Raw genomic sequence first — 15,450 nt, forward strand, 5'->3', positions numbered from 1 at the left:
TTTGTTTGTAACTAAGCGCAAAGCTACACAATGGGCTATCTGTGCTCTGCCCACCACTAGCATCGAAACACGGTTTCAAGTACAGTGGAACCCCTCTAAGCGGCCACCCTCAGATTCGGTCACCCCTTGAAAGCGGTCATTCAATCACAGTCCCTTTTTTGTTTACATAATCCCGAATTATGTACAGTAGAACCACTCTAATCAGGCCAGTTTGTTTCAGTCCCGAAGGTGGCTGCTTTAGAGGGGTTCCACTTTATTATAAGTTCGCAGGCACGCAACTGTGCCACTGAGTGGGGGGGATGTGAATATTTGGAATAGACAAACGATTGATTCAGCTATTGTTCGTCGTCAGTTGCTTTTTTCGTATTAAGGCATATTATGTAATCATATACGTTCTCACGACAGAATTCTTGAGTTTGTCTCAACGTATTGTACGCTTTGTCAGCAATTGCAGGCGTTACGAACAGTATGGATGTCGGTTAGTTTGCAGGATGCGTATAGTTTACATCATTATTAGCATTTCGGTTTGAATCTGCTTTAATATTCTATACCATGCGTTACCAATGTTCACCATGTATGGTTGTTTTCTTTTTTTTTAAAGAAGTATTAAAAACAAATCAAGACTTATTTTCGAGAGTTCCTAGATTATAGGTGTGCCCATCTTTCCGGTCTGTACTGTGACGTACAGGAGTGTGTGTCTGTGCACTATAGAAAATAGAGGAACGAAAGATGCATCCGTCAGTTTATTTTTGATCATTTTTAATACACGTGCCATTAGTTTTTGCAGTCTAACAAACGGGAATCATCAGTAGCCGCGGCACAGGATTAGAGTAAATTCACTTAAGAGATCTATGTTTCCTTTTTTAATTAGCACTATTTTTTGTGCGCTAACAATACTAAACATAGGACGTGTGTATAACCGACTTTATTTTATTACTCATCAGGATCTCTACCAGCCTGCCCTCAAATTAAAGTTCTTTTTTCGGGCAGGGTTAGAGTAAATTAATCTACGATTCATTGGGTGTTGTCAAATTCATCATTAGAAAGGGTTTAACCTCCCAAGTCCAAAGCTGTAAGCGGATATCAAATCGGTCGAGACATCAACTAAAAGTTAAAAAAACAAACAACAAAAAAACTCGGAACCATTCTCCGAGCCTTTATGCCGCAGCTGAAAAAAACGTTCATCAACGTAATAATTCTAATTACTCGGACGTTTTTGTTTTCTACTAACTAAAGGTGAAGTCTCCTATGTATCTCGTAATTTCCTTCCCCCGCGCGTTTCCGGAAGTTACCAGTAAACGTTTCAAAAGAAAAAGTTGTAAGAAATAGAGTATTGTGATAAACATGAAATGTGGTTTTAAAATGTTATTCATGTGATGGGCGAGTTACAGCTTGTGTCATAATCTCTTGGTGGAGATTAATAAAAAGGCTAAGCTACTACGGACCTCAATCTGTGTATGATATCTATGCATGTAGCCAGAGGGCGTACACACATCTTAAAAGCAAGATAAAAGGTTAATAAAACACTTCTGTTGAGTCGCTTATAGTTAGAATAGCGATGTTACCTCACAATATTTTGCTCACGTTTTAACTTCCGTTTTCGTTAATTATAGTTAATTACTATATTTAACTTAACGTTTATTTGTGAACACGTTTTTAGTACATGTTGAAATATATTAATCTAGTGTTTGTACTATGTAACTTATTTCACAAATTGTTCATTCGGGGACAGCAGTGAACAGACTTATAATAATTTACAGTTTTTAATAACAATATATTAGACGTGTTTTAATATTTGTGAAGATCGTACAATAGAAGTTAAGGTCATCGGGGAAAAATTAGAAGTAAAATATTGTGTACAAATAATAAATAATGAACTATAAATTGAAGATAATGATATATAGATACGTATTAAACTCAGTGCAACCAGTTGCAACCTGGTTTCTTCTTTGTTCTATCAAAGCACGTTCTGTGATCAGAGCAATGAATGTAAATCGACAATTCTTGCCGTGGTCTCGTATTCCCGACTGTAGGGAGCCTCTATTATTATGTGACCCACCAGACGATCTGCCTCTGGAACTGGTTTAATATACACGCGCTAATCTCGGACTGCTTTACTCTGAAGAACTACTTGCAAAACAGAAAACTGAATAATTTATGTGTATAAAAGTTACTAGATACTAGCCTTCAGAAATTCCGTCCATTTGGAGTAACGCATGACGTGCCACCTAGGGGTATAGGATGTCGTCCGTGTGTACACCGCGTATTGGTGCCTTTCGGGGCCATTTGTTCGTTTTTGTGAACTTGTTCGTTTATGCGAGACTAGAAAAACAGGGATGGGTTTGGAAGTGAGGGGGGGGAGTTATAACTGCAACAAGTTTTTAGATACAGTGGGACTGCGGGTTATAAATGGGGTCTGTCAGGAATGTTACTTACTTTTACGACGATCCAGTCTTGTTGTTGTTTGTTCCTCGACGGTTTGGGGAAGGAGGGACGCTAGCTTTCTATTTGGGGCCTAGCAATTGATAAGAAAATCTAGGTTTGTATCTGGCGTGACAGCTACTAAAGGGGGAAGGGGTAATTCACATTTTTATATAGTTAACAAATAAGTATTAAATGAATGTACATGCAAATACATATTCGATATAAATAAATATTAAGAAACCAAACTGTTTTACAAAGCATTGAAAAAATTAAAATTGGGAAACTTGTATCATTAACTTTTCTACTGTCTCGTTAAACCGGTAGATGGAGTATCAGTATTTTATTTTCTCCTGAAAATTCCGTGTATTAAACAGTGATTGCATACAGAAGTTAACTATTTGAAACAGTGTTTAGGTAAATAAATACATCTCCCTCTATCGGTGGGATTTAACATGAAACGTGCTTTCTGCTTTCCTGGAGTAGCTATTAAACACACGTACTTTAAGGCTTTCACGGGGTAACAGGATAACGTGACCTAGTCTCTATAGCGCGTGTAATTATGTTTCTGTCGACACTAATATTATCTCTAATATAGATTCCGGCATTATTATCTACATTTCACCCTTCGAAGTTTATTCTGTATATTTAACACAAAAAAATAAGGTTTGGTTTGTTTTGAATTTCGCTCAAAGCTACACGAGGGCTATCTGCGCTAGCCGTTCCTAATTTAGTAGTGTAAGACTAGAGGGAAAGCAGCTAGTCATCGCCACCCATCGACAACTCTTGGTTTACTCTTTTACCTACGAATAGTGGGATTGACCGTGACATTATAACGCCCCCACGGCTGAAAGAGCGAACATGTTTGGTGCGACGGGATTCGAATCCGCGACAGAAAGCTCTACAAAATATTGGTTGTAATAACAATCGGTTTGTATATGTTTGCTTATTCCTTTTGCATAACATTTTATGCTGTTACGTTTTGCAGAAAAAATGAAAATACTGAAGTAGCTTACAAAAGGCTAGGTTGATTTGAGTTTCGAAGGGTCTTAGGATAACAAAATTCTAATTCCAGCTAACAAATAGCTAATCATACTGTTTATCTACTGTTTTAATATTTTCTCTTAATTTATTTAAAACAGTCTAGTGTGCTTTATCATTAAAAACGTGAAAAATTCGCAATAGTGTTTTATAAGTGCACATCTCGGCTAATCCGATAGAAGCAGTAGATTATGTGCAAACTGTTTAAAAACAAACAAACCTGAAAATGGTGCGTGTAGAAGGTTATTGTCTTTGGAAATTAAAAAAAAAAAAGATTTTAGCTTTAAAATAATAATCGACAAACATATTTCAGTGATGGAACAACGTATAAACGAGGACTTACGTCCCCGGGGTTTGAGCCCCAGTGGTTATGGCATTGAAGTATGAAAGATTGCCTCGACTGTTGTTGACATAGGATTACGTATCTAATTTCTAGCAAACCCTGTTATGTGCGTAATAAACATCTGAAGTTTAACTAGCGATAAATGAATAACGTAAAGGCCCCTTTCAAACTATTACAGTGGTTCAACTCTTAACAAATGCCGATAGACAACAAAGATTTCACAACTGAAAGTGTGTGAATCCCTAATGTTATGAAAATTGAGTGGAAAATTAATTCAATTAGATAATTACAGTTTGAAATGTGCTTAAAACTGGTGGCGGTTTAAATTTGACGTATTCTGAATTTTCTATTGAAGTACATGTTCAGTCTGTAGTTACCATAACTACATAATTAACTCTCGGTTCCTCGCGTCAGTACCTTAACTTCGAAATTTTCGGAAATATAACTATTCGAAGGAAATATGTCATACGTCACTGTTGGTTTAAAAGTTGACTGGTATAATAAAACGAGCCTCGCTCACACACGCACACACAGTGGCGCAGCGGTATGTCTGAAGATTTATGACGTTAGGAACCGGATTTCGATACCCGTGATGGGCAGAGCATAGACAGCCCATTGTGTAGCTTTATGCCTCGCTTCAAACGAACAATAAAACACGAATATATGAAAGGTTAGTGGTTCGCTTTGTTAGCGTCGTAGAGTAATGGCGAATAACATTAATGCGACAAAAAAGTACTCGCAGAAAAGGCGAATGGCCGTGTTAAACCCAAAGATTGAATATTTCTCCAATAGTTTTTAAAAGAAAACTTGTCTTGTTGCTTGAAGTTTCACTTAGCCTGTTGTCACGAAGGTATTCCATGATTATTTCCTCCGACATGGACCATCTGCTTATATCTACTCTAAATTTGACCTTGCACACTGGAGGGCTAACTCCTGGGCTACTTTTCTCTTATCGAATAGTGGGAGTTTACGATCATTCTGATAGCGCATATTAGTGGGAACCAACAAACTCTCTAATTCAAAGTCTAGGCAGTCCACTCTTCCCGGTCTAACAATTATTCTGAATAAATAAATTTCAAACTTTTTCAACTTTTAAGTGGAAAGTAATTCGTTACTACGAGAAACAAATAGAATCCTGAGCCTAAAAGGCTATTTTGACAGGTATCCAACTAGAGATATATAGATTTGCCTTTAAAAGGAAAGGGGTAAATATGACATTTTACGAGGAAGGCGTCGCAAATAAGGATGCTGAAACTAGCGACACGTTAACTGTAAACAAGAGATAGTATTTCTATAATCAGAACAGATAAAATATTCGACATATTTTGTTGATATGTTTTATTGTAAAAAATATGTACTTTTTTCTTAAAGCGTACAAATGTGCAACGAAACAGGAGAAACGCCATGTTTGTTATTTACAGGTCTTAGCTTTTATGAAACAACAAAAATTAATATTAAACGAACAGACAAGACGTGTGAACACCAAATTTTATTTACGAGTATCAGCTTGTCAGCACCAACAGCCAAAATCCACTTTGTTCCCCAGTGAGCCAGCGGCGAGTCTACAGATTTTACAACGCTTGACTCGGAGGGCTCGATTTCCTTTGGGGGTGCCCTTGCTTATAAAACACGCATTACCTACATTTTTCTTATCTTCGCTGCTGATTTAAGGTGAGGAAATTCTATAAGCAGTGATTTGAAGTGAGATTTGGTCCAGGGAGGTTCATCCCTCTCAGCTAAAAATTCCCCACGACGCTTCTCCTGGTTACATACTGGACGGTTGATTTTATATAATTTTCTAAGAGGAATGACTTAGTAGGTTAGACACCTCCGCCCCTCCTCTCCTCAACTACACATTTCCATTGACTTGTACAAAAATCTAAAATGCGTTGAATTCCAAACTTTGAAGTCCATTTAACGTTTTTAATACGGACAGAGAAGTGGGCAGTGTGAGAGAAATATGATCTTCCTTCTCAGAAATTATAAAATACATTGTACACTGTTGCTTCTCCTTCCCTATGTTAAAGGTAAAAGCTATTATAGTTTTACCCTTTTCGTATCATTTAAATAAAAAAATATTTCAAGAAACTTTTCCATACCTTTTTTAAGTTTTTCATTCTACTTAGCGCCCATGTGAGTGGAGCTTAGCTTACCTTAATCCTGCTGTTGGGGGTTATTTAGCAGGTAGGTGTCTTGAGTTTTTTTGTTTTATTTTGAGTGATCCTTCTATTGTTTGGGGCTAGCCAGCCGGCTCGCGGGTCATGTATAGCTTTATCAATATAGTAGATGCGTGAGAAAAAACAACAATAACTGGGGAAAAAACCGGGAGATGTAGTGGTTGATATCTAACGTGAACAATAAAGGCCTTCTGGGACTGTAAGAGGCAAATCTTTCGTCAAAGAAGAGCTAAAAAAAAAACCCGACTAAAACCGAGTAACATTACGGCAATGTTTAATTTAGTTGAACAAACGTTATCAAGGGTTAGGCTTAACTGTTGTGAATGGTCACGTGATAAAAATTTGTTGTTGTTTTTTCATTCTTATTCATATAATATTTCATTTTCCTCGTTTGTAGTGTCAGCTGTAACAACTGATATTTAACTAAAACCTGTTTAATAATAATATAAGTTGCAGGCAAAAATTAAATTTATTTCACTTTCAAATCTGGATTGTAAAAATCGCCAACTTTGTTTATGTGTGATCGAAGAAAGAAGACGGTAAGAAGAAACTAGCACAAGAAAACAAAAATAAATAAAAAAATGTACGCGTAGAAACGTCTCGAACAAGGCTTACATAATCAGAATCGCCTTTGTTCTTAGATAGTGAAGAAACCTAACAGTCTGTAGTGTTGTTATTGAACGGTTACTCTACATTTAGGAGTTAAACGATTTTTAGGCGTAAACAACTATTTTATTCAAGTACAATTTGATTTCGAATCTCCCATTGTTGTTACTTATCTGTTGGTTCAGTCTTTACATGTGAATGAACTCCCCCAGTAAAGAATTCACGGTGTGACGTTGTGATAAATCGGTAACAAAACTTAGAGATAAAGAATTTGTACACTGAGCTTAAGCTGTTTAAAAAATTTTACTAAATAAGCGCCATCTCTCCTCTCTCTTCGGAATAAAACAAAAACGATTAAAAATTAAATAAACGGATGCACAGATTGAAGCAAAGCGTACCAGGTTTATGAATGATAAATTTCAGTATGTGAAATACCCGGATAACCCTAGCAACTTTGGACGAAAAAAAATATTGTAAATAATATACAAGCTGGTATGTGTGTGCGTGCTTGTTTAATTGGGGTCGTTCAAAGGTTGATTTGAGTACTTCTCCACTTGATATCGTCGACACAGTTTTGTCATACTTTTTTGTATCCGTTAAGAGCCGGAATCGGCTGTTTCAAGGAGGAATTCGAACGGATATATATTATCGGCGGCCTCTCCACCCCCTACGGTACTTCAACTGTAATTCTGGCAGCTTAGTGTTAAAAAGGGGGTTTAGATACCAGTGGTGTGGGTACAACACGGATGACCCATCGTTACCGTCCTTTTTATTTTACCTTGTATATCACGTGGTCTGATTAAATAATATAGTTCAGTAGATAAAGTTGTGGTGTTCATTGGCACACGTTTGACGATATGGGAACACTGATTCAGAAAGTCCAAATATCTTGGCACAATGCGATTTTATCGACGCTTCTCTCTAACCCCGTAGCCCTCTAGTAATCGGTAAGCACACGTAATCCATTACATAGCTTTGTGCTTCATAACGAACGTATTAATATCCGAAAAATTACAAGAAAAACGATAAGTTACCTTCACCTCTAACACTTGTATCTCTGTACAACTAACTGATAAACCTTTTGCTTTCCCTTGCGCACCCCTAATAACGTATAGTTTAGCTATAAAATCTTACCATAAATTAAAATTTTTACATCAATTCAGACACCCCTTTATAAGACATTGAGATAAGTCGATTTCTAGCAATTAACTATATGTGTACGTTACGGTAATTTGAACTTTTGTTAGACGCCCGCGTGGACATCTTGTTATCATTTGAGAAAATAATACTTTTCATTGTTTAGTTTGTGCCATTTTTATTTGTTATGTAACGCTTTTATTTATGTATAAAACTCCTTCCTTAATGCCTTTGTTTTTTTTAACAGGTTAAATAAATAAGTAAACTTCAAACTCTGGAGACATCAGAACTTATAAATTATATATGTTCCGTGACGGTGTTATTGCTAAGCGCGTGCCATTTTAACCCCGATTTCGTTGAATTACGTTTTTTTCAAAGATTGTTTTGTCGCCTTTCTACTATGTTAAATAAACTAACTTTCAAAACACTATTCTTATTGTAGCTATTATTACTATTATTATTATTATTATTATTAAATTAACTTTCATCCGCTAATAAGGATGGTAAAATACCAAAGAAATTTTCCAGAAGCCTATTTTTTCTGTACTAGCTTCACAGGGGCGTAATAACTTTTATTTCTTTTGTGTGTGCGTGTCTGTGTAAGGGGGTCTGGAAGACATCCTGTGACTCAAATACGTAAGCTGTTGAAAAGTGAGGAGGCCCGGCATAGCCCGGTGGTTAAGGCATTCAACTCGTAATCCGAAGGTTGCGGGTGCGAACCTCCGTCACACCAAACATGCTTGCCCTTTCAGCCGTGGGGACGTTATAGTGTGACGGTCAATCCCACTATTCGTTTATAAAAGAGTAGCCTAAGAGTCGATGGTGGATGGTGATGACTAGCTGCTCTCTCTCTAGTCTTACGCTGCTAAGTTAGGGATGGTTAGCATAGATAGCCCTCGTGCTAAGTTAGAGACGACTAGCACAGATAACCCTCGTGTAGCTTTGCGCGAATTTCAAAAACAAACAAAAGTGAGGACAATGATACCGATGAATCATGTTCTCCTTGTATATTATTCCTGTATTATAACAAGTTTAATACCTTTTTAATTTTTTTATTTCATTTTCTCAAGAAATCTGATATTAATATTGTCACGGTTATTAAAAAAAACTCGGAATATTATACAACCCTTAAAAATACAGACCCGGTTATAGTTTTTAATTTCTTTTTCAACAATAAATTTTGAACAAACAACTTGCTTCAGTAGGTGATTGTGAATTGTCTTTAATCCGTGTCACTTCCCCACGCTTTGACTGTTTCATTTCATTTGATACTACAATCTTCGTTTATTGAAATACCTTTTGCGTTGTTAAAAAATAAATCCAATAATTATAGCAAGAAGCGCCTCTTAATACTAAACCTGGTCATATATAGGATTTATACCAAAATAAACGCTTTAATGTTTAATGTTTTCTAATATAATTAAATTCGTATGTTTGTGTACACACGTACATTATTTAGCTTTTTCCGGTAACTTTATATAGACTTAGATGGAACTTCCTTTCGCCTTGCGAGATGTTAATATAATCGCAGCAGACGATCCAAGTTTGTTTTTGCTATTTTTTAAAATTATTATTGTTGCAAGCTCCAGATGTTTTAAAAGAATATTTGTTGGTTGTATCTACTTGTCACTAGAGGGCTATGACTTAACAATGCCTTCCAGATACGCAACTACTTTACACTGTTGATAATACAAAACTCGTTTTGTTATTATTCATATTATTAAAATATAATAATTAACGCGTGTAGTTTAATGTTCTTACCCTACGGGGAGAAAAAAATCTGTATTGCAAGCATGCTTGCAATATAAAAAACCAATTTCACAGAATTATGTGCTTCTTTAAAAAGGAAAATATGTAGTTAATACGTATTTTTTTATGGGTTATTAGCTGACTGGAATATAGTGCCATGATATGATAAAATTGTACCACTTTGTAAACGTGGCCTTTGAGTTATCAATTTAAAACTATTGTTTGACAAAAGTCTGTGTATGTGTGTTTGCTTACAACTGATTTTCATCAAACTTAACATGCACCTTTAAGACTGATCCTCCGAGAGTATTATACGAGAGTCGATGTTTGTATTTATACCTCATCCACAACTGTCATTTCCGGAAGGCCTTGTATTTTTTCTGATTGTTGACTGTGCACATCATCTAGTGTGAATTTTAAATAACTTCAGGGATGTAGAGGTGAGACTACACGCTGTCCCTCTTTCTACAACATTGATTCCACCATGATGTTGTCATGTGTAATGACTAGGGACAGAATTTTCCGCCAAAGAAAAAAAAACAAAAAAACTGAACAGACTTTGCCAACCATTGGTATATATTTAGTTATATGCGTAAACTTTTACGGTTAGCTGCACTCTAGATGTACAGTGTACAGTTTTTCATCTGATACAAACAAACAAAATTATTTCTAGTATTTGCATCACGGCTTCTGTACTGGAATATTTTAGAACGCTCTCGAATAATTTTTTCTTCTAATATTTGACATTAATTAGCAATTTTCTCTTCTAAAATACAGTTTAGTTCAGGAAATTTTCATCTTTTTGAAGTTGTTGGTTTTGTTTTAAGACTGTTCGAAGTGGGTAAAAATATAAATTGTCATTAAGACAATAATATGAGCTTTATTGCATTTTTGAATGATACATTCTTTAATCAGTTGTTCTCTTTGATTCTTCACAAAGAAAAATAACGTAAAATAGTGTTACACTATACTATGTTCGCCGTATCTATTACCGACGAGGTGTTTCGTCCATTACTTTTTTTTTTCTTGGCTGAGATATAAAAAAACACAAGTGTTCTGGACGCTCGTCATACATGTTAGGATAAGAATTGTTACGGTAAGAACTGCCTCTTGGGAGCGAAGCTTGATTATAATTGGTTATATTTGTCATAAGACGGGTATTGATATTCGGCTTATTCTATTTATAAATAATACTTTATTTAAACGGTCTTTCAGCGGTTTTCTTAGAAAATGAGTGGTTGGAATAGTGTTACACACATTAAAAAACAAAATGTGACCGAATAAACAATTGTTTTTATAAGAACGTTAAACCAAATGGTATTGTGTCAGGAAAAATATAGTTGGTTATAATCGCGCTTCACTAGCAAAAAGCATTAATATGACAACAGTTGAAAATACATTGTTGTTTTTTCTAATTTGATAAACATTTGTTTTTCTTAATCTCGCAAGATTTTAGCGTTTTTACATCTTTTTGAAAATACATTTTGATAATGGGATTAAAATTACCATTTTTTAAACTTTTTGATAACTTGTTGGCCCTCCGTTGGGTTACCGCTAAACTTGATAGCTTATAACGCTAAAAATGTGGGTGTAATACTTATTATGTTGACCACATTTAGTACATTTCTTACATAAAACGCAAACAGTTTCTCATTAATGCATTTAAATTATTTTAACAGTAAAACTGAGTTTTTTTCCGATTTCATAATTGAAAAGAGGTTTCTGTTAAAAATAACAAATTTAACCTCTCGTTGTACATAGAACGGATAGTCTAAAGACTCGTTGAGAACAATGTATTTAAATGTATAAGTAATCAACATACAGTTAATTAGCTGTGCTTATCCATGTTGATATTTTTTATGATCGACTTACGTAGCGTGAGTTGATCTGAAGGTATATATATAATATATAACGTTACTTGCGTAATATATACTTTTTTATATGAATCATACTCTGTTTACTTTCATGAAACGTGTTTTATTTATGAAAGTAACGTCAAATGTCTGGAACCGTAACATATATCTTTTTGTTCATTTCACGGACATACTCATACCGCACCGTTTTCTTCGTTCGAGAATAAACCACCTGTTTTAAATGTAAATATAGTTATATAAGTACATTGGACGAAAAAATTGTATCTGTACGTTTTCAGGTGCGACATCTACAGAACTGAATAAACGTATCGTTAGAAATAACGTTTTGCATATACTTGCTGTCAAAATTAAAAAAAAGTTCTGTTACAATGTTGTACTGATTTTAAACTTCCTTGTTGTAAGTGTATCTCGTCCACTCTTGTGATTGCTCTAAAACCGATTTTTCTAAGCCTAGTCTTGTCCGTAAGTAGAATATAATTTTGGCGCTTTTGATTTGACAGTATTATTTAATAAGGTGATTTTTGAATTTAAACAATAGGATTTATTTAGTCATTTCGTGTTAATAGACTTCCTTTATAGCATTATAAGATTTTATTTTTTATTTCAGGAAAATGTCTGGGTAGCATATTTTTTATTAAATGTATTAACCTCTATCAGTAGGGTAAAATGTTTCGGTTTATTGTATTTAATAACAAAACAGAATTTAAAATGACAAAATATTACGAGTTTTTTACATTACAAGGCCTAACACCTCCAACTGAAAAGTTTTTTGAACCATTTTTGATAATTTAATTTGTGAATGTTTATACGTATTGTTATGGTTTGCATTTTTGCAGATAATTACTTGAATAATACTGCAATTATGCGAAATAAATTACAACAGCATATTCACTTCTTTTCACTCATGACGTCTAAGTACGTTTTCAAAAAGCAAACAAACGCTGCTATCCTTGACCAAACCTGATCCGATCGGAGAAGCAGGGTAACATTGAAACAGCGATATCAGTTTTAATACACAATACACGTGTACGATAAATTCGTACACATCTCCAAAAGTTTAACTGGTTGGATTTACCAAAAAACAAAAAATCTAATTTATTTAGACTCGTAATTCATACACACCAAGAAATGATAAACCGGTTAAAATTGGTTGTAAGCTGTGTTTTTAAAATTGTAATTTAGAGTTTCCTAATGATCTGTGACGTTTAAGATATTTTAAACATTGTTTTAGGAAAGGGTATTGTGTGTGTGCGTGCGCGTATAAGACTAAGTTGTTGATACTTTGATCAGGCACGAAATTAGTAAGTCTTTGAGGTAAGTCTGTCAAAATTATTGATCGGTTACTGAGTTAGCGTGTGTTTTACATTTTTTGAGTTTCTGTCGTAAATACGAGAAGAAATTGTAACAAGTGACTATTTTGTTTTTGAGTTAAGCCTATCGCTTTATTATCATGAAACTGTTAAGTCGTACAATTTTCAGTTAAAGAAATAAAACGCTTTTTATGCATTAAGTGGACTGAACGTTTACATTATTTTTATTGAACAGTTAAGTTAAAACGCGTGTTTAAGTGCAAAATACAACATTTTTGAACATACTTGAGGACGAGAAATCCACCTGAAGTAAAAATGTTTCTTGGAACGGTTGGTATGGATATCACTTTTACTAATAAAGCAGAGAGCTGCGTTTCTACCTTCCTAAGTCATCTTCAGGTCGCAACGTTGTTCTATGCTTTATCAGTTAAAGTGTTAATACCCATACCAGCTGTTCTGAGATACGTTCTTTAACAACATATTTACCAACAGAAAAAAAAGTATATAGATGTCAAGTATTGATTAAATGTTGTAATTTGTTTGAAATAAATGAGACATTATTAATAATAAAAAGTAATACAAATCAAAGTTGAATACTACAGATAGATTGATAGTTTTAAAAATATATGTATTTAGTAAACCTAGTACTCTCCTGTATAAATGTTGAAGATTGTAGATCCATTTTATTATATACCAGAATAGCAACAGATTTTTTGACACTTTGCATTATAATGTTTTAATTATTTATGTGATGACCTTGAGTTGGTGTTAGGCCTACTTGTGTTGTTGAATGTTCAGAAAAGCTATCTTATGAACACGGTAACTTGTGTTTCAATATATCGCAGGATAAGAACAGCCTTCAATTTATAATCCAAGTTCACCTCTAAACCCAATTTTAAATTCGGGTTTGATAAATAAACGCCATAGTTCCTGTAAACCAAATATTAAACTTTTAATTATGTTTGTCGCCCCCCGCTAGTACAGCGGTAAGTATACGGATTTACAATGCTAAAATAAGGGGTTCGATTTCCCTCGGTGGGCTCAGCGAATAGTCTGATGTGGCTTTGCTATAAGTAAATAATACATACACATATTATGTTTGTTTGTTTTTTGAAACTCAGTTCTTTTAAAACGAGAAAGCAAAACGTAGATACCAGCATAATGTAAACTGGTTACTTCTTCCAGTATAAAACGGTATTAAATCCAGCATAAACTTTTAATGTTTCACTTGTATGAAACAGATGTGAATATAAGAGCACATATATATAAGTGTATGGTTCATAGGCCTTAAAAACACTTGATATTATTTGTGTGCTCGCTATTTGGTGATCAGATGCAGATAGAGAAGTCTACTTGTTTTCTTTGCCAGTGTACTTATCGCATCACCACCATCGACGGTTCCATAGTCCATTGACCTTCTAAGCCTTATACAGTCATGGCTAACTCTGTAGAGAGTAAAAGGTGCGCAAATCATTCGGCGAAGCTGCAGTCATACGTAAAATGAAGAAAGCAGCCGACAGTCTCACCTGCTCTTGTATATAGAAGGGGAGTGGACGGGTAAAGCTTGTTTCATCTAGTGTGTCAAGTATAGCCACCATAGGTTATACGTGTATCAATTTAGCTGTGACGTCATATTTAAACTAAGTAAAGCTGGCTAACCAGACAGACTGAGAATAAATATATTTTGGTATGCACGTTCTGGCGTGTTCAGATCCGGTTGAGTTTGAACGCACGCTTGGGAGCAAGGTTGTTTTCACTTTTGAATTAACGAATGTCAAAGTTTGATGATTTCACTGTTGTTATTTTACGTTGTTTTAAATGAAGTTTATCGGCTTTCAAACTGTTAGTTTTGAAAAAAAAAATCCTTTTGACAAAAGAAACAATTATTTGATAGTCGTGAAAAATTAGAAATATGCGGAATTGAGTGGTATACAAGTATGATTTATATTAACTTACTGGAGTTACATGTAACAAAACAACAAACAAACAAACACATAATTAAATTCCAGAAAAAAGTAAAGCAAATGCCAGTTCTAAGGTAGGTTTTTCGCTTATGTAAAATTAATATAAAACAATTTGTGTTGATTACATGCAATCGAATATCGGAGCTCACGAGCTAAAAATTGTCGCTAATTACTTGACCGTCAAAATTATTTATAATGAATGGAGATATCGTATTTCCAGGAGCTTTACTGAAGAGAGCTGAAAAACTGAACACACGATATTTGAAATGTTCCAATTTAATATTCATTTCTTTTGTAGATTTTTTTAATTTTAATAATATATTTTAATACAACAATTTTCTCAATATAAATATTTGTTATGAATTAATTAATACTGTGTTGCTTTATCTCGCTTGCATTTAATATAATTCTTGACTTGGCGTGTTATTTTCTTAATGTGAATTCTATAATAAATAATCTATTCCTGTTGAATTAAATAGCTATTTCGTTAACGAGGTTCTGTTAATAAATTTGAAATTTAAACGTAGTTCCTCTCACCAAAGTAAAGTGTATAACGACTGCTACGTGGTATTTTGTCTGAATCTTGTAATATTTCTCCCCTTGTTTTACATTAATATTGTTGTAAAATAAATAAAACAAATATATATATATATTTCTATTTCTGATATTTTTCAAGTGTTTTGTGGGTTATTTGATTACTTTTCTACGTTTTACCCAAGTGGTAGCCCTTGGGTCATAATTAGCTCCTTAAAACCCTGGCTTATGGTTTGTACCACCCCAGACTGTCTATTCATTATAATTATATGGCCCTAAGCAAAAGTAAATAAA

The 15,450-nt window shown here is 34.3% G+C and overlaps 1 protein-coding gene across 6 annotated transcripts in view; it reads left to right on the forward strand.

The window, feature by feature from the left end:
- Window positions 1-15,450, forward strand: part of LOC143257419 (C-terminal-binding protein-like) — a 51,175-nt gene that overhangs the window by 21,265 nt on the left and 14,460 nt on the right. The gene's annotated exons all lie outside the window — the stretch shown is intronic.

Source organism: Tachypleus tridentatus, chromosome 7 (genome assembly GCF_004210375.1).
Source record: "Tachypleus tridentatus isolate NWPU-2018 chromosome 7, ASM421037v1, whole genome shotgun sequence".
NCBI classification, from domain to species: Eukaryota; Metazoa; Arthropoda; class Merostomata; order Xiphosura; family Limulidae; genus Tachypleus; species Tachypleus tridentatus.